This window comes from Coregonus lavaretus (assembly GCF_964263955.1).
Source record: "Coregonus lavaretus genome assembly, chromosome: 14".
Taxonomy (NCBI): domain Eukaryota; kingdom Metazoa; phylum Chordata; class Actinopteri; order Salmoniformes; family Salmonidae; genus Coregonus; species Coregonus lavaretus.
Window position 1 is genome coordinate 1586598 of NC_140001.1, and position 8112 is coordinate 1594709.

General features: G+C 42.0%; 1 long non-coding RNA gene across 1 annotated transcript; it reads left to right on the forward strand.

The window, feature by feature from the left end:
• The first annotated feature begins 3334 nt into the window (after window positions 1-3334).
• On the forward strand, window positions 3335-3939 carry LOC311141054. Its single transcript, XR_014614199.1, has 3 exons — window positions 3335-3457; window positions 3548-3674; window positions 3803-3939. It is a non-coding gene; the product is annotated as an uncharacterized lncRNA (long non-coding RNA).
• Window positions 3940-8112: the final 4173 nt, after the last annotated feature.

Here is an 8112-nt window from a genome sequence, read left to right on the forward strand (position 1 = left end):
TTCATTGGCTGATCCCTCCTGGTCACCCTTTAGAGTCATGTCCAACCAGGTCATCAGGAGGGATCAGCCAATCGTGAAGAAGAAAATAGACTACTTCAAAATGGAGATAGGCAGCACCATTGAGGCTATGCTGTCACAGACGCTATAATGACACAGATACAAAGATGAGACCTCTATCTATCTCTATGATTGTACTGCACTGTGCTCTACTGTGCTCTACTCTACTGTGCTCTACTGTGCTCTACTCTACTGTGCTCTACTCTACTGTGCTCTACTCTACTGTGCTCTACTGTGCTCTACTGTGCTCTACTCTACTGTGCTCTACTCTACTGTGCTCTACTGTGCTCTACTGTGCTCTACTCTACTCTACTGTGCTCTACTCTACTGTGCTCTACTGTGCTCTACTATGCTCTACTCTACTCTACTGTGCTCTACTCTACTGTGCTCTACTGTGCTCTACTCTACTCTACTGTGCTCTACTGTGCTCTACTGTGCTCTACTCTACTGTGCTCTACTGTGCTCTACTCTACTGTGCTCTACTGTGCTCTACTCTACTCTACTCTACTGTGCTCTACTCTACTGTGCTCTACTGTGCTCTACTGTGCTCTACTGTGCTCTACTCTACTGTGCTCTACTCTACTGTGCTCTACTCTACTGTGCTCTACTCTACTGTACTCTACTGTGCTCTACTCTACTGTGCTCTACTGTGCTCTACTGTGCTCTACTGTGCTCTACTCTACTGTGCTCTACTCTACTGTGCTCTACTCTACTGTGCTCTACTCTACTGTGCTCTACTCTACTCTACTGTGCTCTACTCTACTGTGATGTCCAAACTTGTGAAACATGAGCCGAATGCCATTCATACCCATAATTATGCATTTCTGTGTAGTACAGATCAAGGACCCATGATGTAATTCCTCTTACCGTAATTCCGTTACCCGGTGTAAATCTACTTCACTTACTGTAGTTCAATAAACAAAATAGATTTTTTCGAACTCAAGGTGCCATGTCATAGCTGACACCCCATTATTTCTGCAGACATCTTTGAATCTTAATTCGGAGAAGATATTTAAACGTGGTCACGTTAAAAACGGAGGGAGATTTTACAATAATTCCATTACCAAAGTTTGCATCTGCACAGTTCTATCACTAAATTAGTTTTTGCCCATTTTTCAGAGGAAATGGTTAAAAGTAGTCCTTGTGCATAGAGTTGTATGGTTTGTTAATCTTGGAAACCAATGGTTATTATTTGGCATACGTTTTAAAGTGAAATAACGGAGTCAAAGTGTAAATCTGTTATTGTGGAATTGCCCAGTACAAGTCCGCTTCTTGAAAAGTTACCACGCAAAAATAATGTTTCAGAAAGGCACCAGCTGCCACTATTATGTGGCTGTAACAGGTCAGTAATCCAAAGAAGTGGTCAAAAGCCACCCACAGACCCCCCCCACACCCTACTCCAATCCCACCCTAAACAACCATTATATATAGCAGGTATGACATCAACCCATGTTTTGGTTTGGTTTACCTAGCCACTGATGAAAAGGTTAGCATTTGAAGACCACCTGCCGACCCCCCCCCCCCCCCAACTGTGAGACTGATGTAACCAACCAACTGTGAGACTGCTGTAATGACTGACTGACTGGCTGGCAGAGTGCTAACTAGGACACTGGGCCTGCCCTGAGTATCAGTCTGCTAACCTGGCATGAACCATGGCGAGCAGTGCCGAGCAACAGCACCAGACAAATCACCCATTTAGCATCACGGTGTGTGTGTCTATCAATAGTCTCACATCTCTGTGTCTCCTGCTGTTTCTGTCTTTCTCTCTGAACTCTACAAACCACAGTCATTAATATAGAAAGAAGTAACACATATATTTTGTAATTTCATGTCACTTCTGAACACAGGACTAACTTTTCTCTTCTCTCTCTCTCTCTCTTTCAGTGAAGAAAGCCAAGCTGCATGGGCCTCCAGGTAATAAAGACCAGCACACAACCAACATTTGGTTCTGGGTGCCGTGATTACATATGTTGTGATCCCTTATCCCTACAGGGATGACCTATATGGTGATCCCTTATCCCTACAGTGATTACCTATGTGGTGATCTCTTATCCCTACAATGATCCCTTTGTGGTGATACCTTATCCTTACAGTGATCCCTATGTGGTGATCCCTTATCCTTACAGTGATCCCTATGTGGTGATCCCTTATACTACAGTGATCCCTATGTGGTGATCCCTTATACTACAGTGATCCCTATGTGGTAATCCCTTATACTACAGTGATCCCTATGTGGTGATCCCTTATACTACAGTGATCCCTATGTGGTGATCCCTTATACTACATTGATCCCTATATGGTGATCCCTTATACTACAGTGATCCCTATGTGGTGATCCCTTATACTACATTGATTACCTATGTGGTGATCCCTTATACTACAGTGATCCCTATGTGGTGATCCCTTATACTACAGTGATCCCTATATGGTGATCCCTTATACTACAGTGATCCCTATGTGGTGATCCCTTATACTACAGTGATCCCTATGTGGTGATCCCTTATACTACAGTGATTACCTACACTACCATTCAAAAGTTTGGGGTCACTTATAAAGTTCCTTATTTTCGAAAAGAATTTGTTTTTTTGTCCATTAAAATAACATCATATTGATCAGAAATACAGTGTAGACATTGTTCATGTTGTAAATGGCTATTGTAGCTGGAAACTGCTGATTTTTAATGGAATATCTACATAGGCGTACAGAGGCCCGTTATCAGCAACCATCAGTCCTGTGTTCCAATGGTACTTTGTGTTTGCTAATCCAAGTTTATCATTTTAAAAGGCTAAATTATCATTAGAAAACCCTTTTGCAATTATTTTACCATAGCTGAAAACTGTTGTGCTGATTAAAGAAGCAATAAAACTGGCCTTCTTGAGACTATTTGAGTATTTGCAGCATCAGCAATTGTTGGTACGATTACAGGCTCAAAATAGCAAGAAACAAATAACTTTCTTCTGAAACTCGTCAGTCCATTCTTGTTCTGAGAAATGAAGGCTATTCCATGCGAGAAATTGCCAAGAAAGTGAAGATCAAGAAGGATTCTTCTAAGATCTTCAAAGTTCTTTTAAGAATCTTAGGGTTCTTGGCACTGAAAATTGCACCCAAAAGGTTCTTCCAAGAACCCCATAGGGGGTGGGGTTCATCGAGGAACCTCCTTAGTTGGTGGGGGTTCTGGCAGGAACCTAACTGCTCAACTGAAATATTTGGATTTGAATTTGAAAGGACAGCAGGTGCAGGCACTTCACTGAAAAATGTAAAGATCGCCTCAATTTAAGGTAAGGTTGGTCCCTTGTATGGTCTAAATTGATATTGTTTTCTGATTCTTCTTTTCATATTTGTGCAAATCTTTCTAAAACAGAAAATGGGCACAATTCAATGGATATCAATCAACAAAGAGGTAAGAATATGTACTGTAGGCTATAAGAATATGTTGAAGGCTAGCTGTATTGGGTGCAGATGACTGAACTGCTCACTTTTGTGTCTGTAGGTATACAGACGAGGAGGCATACAAAGGTATGTCAATTGGGACTTGGTATGTTATGCAGATCAGATTTACCATCCTCCTCCCTTACCTCTTCAGTGAATATCCCATAGGCCTCTACATTATGGAAAAGGTATGTTTATGAAAACCATTATTAAAACTGTTTTTTCATGCACATTTACCACAAAAACCAAGGTATGAGTACTGTCATGTGCATGTTTTGTTAATCATCTGTATAACTACTATTTTTTGGATTCACAGACTTCACCCTCCCTACACCTCTGATGAATATAACAGGAAACCTGTTCGATCACCATGCACTGCAAAATCATTCTGACTATGGATATGGAGAACATCAACACATTAACATCAACATGCCAGAGGATATATCCATTGGACTTGGGGCTCTGCTGGGAGTTTACCTCATATTTGGATTTTTTATATTCTCATTTGCCACTCAAATCATAATAAACACTGACAACTAAAATATTGTGTTATTGTTGTTAGCCCTGTTGGCGGTAGGTGCACTTGAATCAGAAGCCCTGTTGGCGGTAGGTGCACTTGAATCAGAAGCCCTGTTGATGGTAGGTGCACTTGATTCAGAAGCCCTGTTGGCGGTAGGTGCACTTGAATCAGAAGCCCTGTTGATGGTAGGTGCACTTGATTCAGAAGCACTGTTGGTGGTAGGTGCACTTGATTCAGAAGCCCTGTTGGCGGTAGGTGCACTTGATTCAGAAGCCCTGTTGATGGTAGGTGCACTTGATTCAGAAGCCCTGTTGGCGGTATGTGCACTTGATTCAGAAGCCCTGTTGATGGTAGGTGCACTTGATTCAGAAGCCCTGTTGGCGGTAGGTGCACTTGATTCAGAAGCCCTGCGCACCAGGTAGGCAAAGTATTCCCATTTTGAACCATTTCATTTTTCAAACTCCGTTTACCCGGCGGACCGGGAGATCTGTTGGTAAATCGAGTGCGCCTACTGTGCTGGACAATCCGATAGCTCAAATCACAGCTTCCACGACCCCCGCCACAACAAAGTTTGATACTAGCCTGCAAAGATTGATACTAGCCTACGTGAGATTTCATAACTTTTTAAACCATGACCAGACAGAGACTGTCAAATAATACAGCAAAGATCTGCTGTTTTTATGAGTGAGTTAATGTCTAAGTGTTTATTCAGCTCTGTCACTGTTTTTATTCAACACTATTACAAAACATAAAACGTGCTTCTCTCTACTTCCCGTTGCGCTGCAGCAGCAATGAATGAGTAGTGTATCGATACCCTGCGTTTTTATTATTATTAGCAGCTCGTCGTGTCTATTTTAATATCAAGGAATATTTCACTTTCTCTGGTCATAGGAACAACATGAATTTGTGCATGAGGCAGATGCAGAGCGATTCGAGTTTCGCCACCAGGTGGAAGATTGTCCCCTCTCTCTGGTCAGTCTCACCAGAGGAAAGGAAGGAGAGAGCAGGGGCCGTGAGAGGCGGACGTGGACCCTCTGCTGCTCTCTCCTTCCCTCCGCAGAGATTGCCGTGTTCCAAACAACAAGGAGCTCGGAAATCTCCGACTTCAGTGCATTCGAGACAACTGGGAACTCGGGGAAAAATGAGATCCGACTGAGAAAAATATGTTCAATGGTCATTCAACTCTGAATTCCAAGTCGGAAACGTGGGTATCTTTCTAGAGCTCCGACTTTCCGACCAGAAGATCACCGACGTCATGATTTGACTTCGTTTTTGCCGAGTTCCCAGTTGTCTTGAAAATACCATGCCCATCAAATGTAGGTAACATCAGTCCAGTAAAAAAAAAAAAGCTCGACTTTTGAAATATAATAAGGTCTGAGAAGGACAATATAGCCAATATACTATGATACTATATTAGGCCTAATGCACAAACCTCATTTTTATTAGGTTCATGTTACATTTTTTAAGTCATGTAAAAATAAAAAAATAATCTGAGAGGTACAGCTTGCTTTTTCACTGCGAAAGTAATCTTGACTCAGAAAAGGTTGGTTGGCCTAACCAAACTTTTTTGGTGAGAAAACCATCAGTCAGTTGAAAATGCGATGGAAACCCATTTAACTTGTATTTTGTATTCTGTACATGGGAATTTAACCGCAAAATATATTGTTATGTGCACTACGTCATCACGCTCAGACTTTTATCTGGAACAAGTCAATTTGATGGAAACACATCTCTGGTGGGAAAATGCGCATATTGTTTTTATGCAGATTCTACAATATTCGCATGAAAATCTGTCGCCAATTGGATGGAAACCTAGATACTGACATTATAATCCTCACACAGTATTTATCTTTCTCTCTCTTGCTCTGTCTTTGTCTCTGTCTGTCTCTCTCTCTCTCTCTCTCTTTCGCTCTCTAATTAACAATGTCACAAATGTAAAGAAAAATCATAAATCATATACTAGATTTTTATAACCTAACTAAGCTAAATGCCTAACTATTGATTTATGTTTAGTATAAGTTAGCTTTATATTGAAGATTCGGACGATGCACGTCAATACCTCTTCAACAGAACATGCCAGAATGATATAAGTGACATATTCTAAATCAGCTCACGATAACGAACAAGCTCTGTTCCGTTTTCAAAAAGTGACTTTATAGTCATTTCAATGGCAGATTCTCTGTGTACTTGAAGTTTACGGACCTTCTTAAAAGTGCATTTGTTAACTGAAAAACTGAAATAGCTTTGCAACCACATGACATAGAACTCTCAAACCAACTGTAATATGTTCAGGGACAATCAACGGCAATTAGTTTATTTTTATTTTTACTTTGGCTATTTTCTATCCATTTAAATTGTATACATAAAAAATGCTTCCTTCAAACGTCAATAACTTCCACCCAATAATAAGCCCCCCTCCCCGGGGCTTGGCCCACACTCCCTGGGGAGGCCACAGACCTCCCTGGCCCTCTGGAGCTCTCTCATTCAATGCAATGAAGTGTGGATAAAAGGCTGGAGTAACTATGATTCTCTTAAAAGGATAATCCACCCAAACCACTAATTCCTATGATTAACAGTGTTAAATAACACTAGTATGTGAAAACAATATTTTTGTGAACAAGTGTTTCATTTTGTCGCTATACCAAGGTTTGTAGCAACATTTGAAAATTGTGGTGGAAATCTGTTGCAGCTCAAGTCGTCCACAATGCAAGGCTACACTGTTTAGATTGAGCATACCTAAACAAAAGATATACTTTGTCATGACAATATGAACGTATGAAAAATCAGTGCCCGTAATTGCCCAAATTCAGTGCCCGACCTCACTAATGCTCTTGTGGCTGAATGGAAGCAAGTCCCCGCAGAAAGCTCAGAGCTTTCTGTGGTGGTGGGGCAGCCAGCGGAAAATATGGAGCGTAGGGGTTGGAAATGTTCTCTAGTTGCGCCGTGATTGGCTCAGTGTTCTGTTACTCATGGGGACACTACGTCACCGCAAAATCTATGGGGAGAGCTCGGAAATTCAAGCCCCTTGGGTGCTGCTATAAAGTTACATTAGAAGTGCCCATACAAGAAGGCTCAAGGTCATTGGCCACAGATAAAATGACGTCAAATAATGTTATATCTACCGTAGCTTTGATTGGACTGATCATGTCAACATCATGCTGTGTTCATTTGAAGAGGAAGGTGGCACGGCGGTCCTTGTGGGCAAATTTTGTCATCAAACTTTGTCATCAAAGTCTGGCATTCTCTGGATTTAGGGTGCTTTCAAGACAACTGCGAACTCGGAAAAAACAAGGTTAAATCAGCCTGTCAGTGATCTTCAGGTTGGAGCTCTAGAAAGAGGCCTGAGTTCACGACTTGGAATTCTGAGTTGGATGACCGTTCAAAGCGTATTTTCCCCGTCGGAGCGGAGAAAATTTGCCCACAAGGAAATTCCAAGTTAACACAGGTGAGAGTGTTGACGAGGACAAGGCTGGAGATCACTCTGTCATGCTGATTGAGTTATAATAACAGACTGGAAGCTTTAAAAGGATGGTGGTGCTTGAAATCATTGTTCTTCCTCTGTTAACCATGGTTACCTGCAAGGAAACACGTGCCGTCATCATAGCTTTGCACAAAAAGGGCTTCACAGGCAAGGATATTGCTGCTAGTAAGATTGCACCTAAATCAACCATTTATCGGTCATCAAGAAATTAAAGGAGATAGGGTAAATTGTTGTGAAGAAGGCTTCAGGGCGCCCAAGAAAGTCCAACAAGCTCCAGGACCGTCTCCTAAAGTTGATTCAGCTGTGGGATCGGGGCACCACCAGTGCAGAGCTTGCTCAGGAATGGCAGCAGGCAGGGGTGAGTGCATTTGTACGCACAGTGAGGCAAAGACTTTTGGAGGATGGCCTGGTGTCAAGAAGGGCAGCGAGGAAGCCATTTCTCTCCAGGAAAAACATCAGGAACAGACTGATATTCTGCAAAATGAATCCCCTTTCCGATTGGATGGGGAATCCGGAAAAAAGCTTGTCCGGAGAAGACAAGGTGAGCGCTACCATCAGTCCTGTGTCATGCCAACAGTAAAGCATCCTGAGACCATTCATGTGTGGGGTTGCTTCTCAGCCAAGG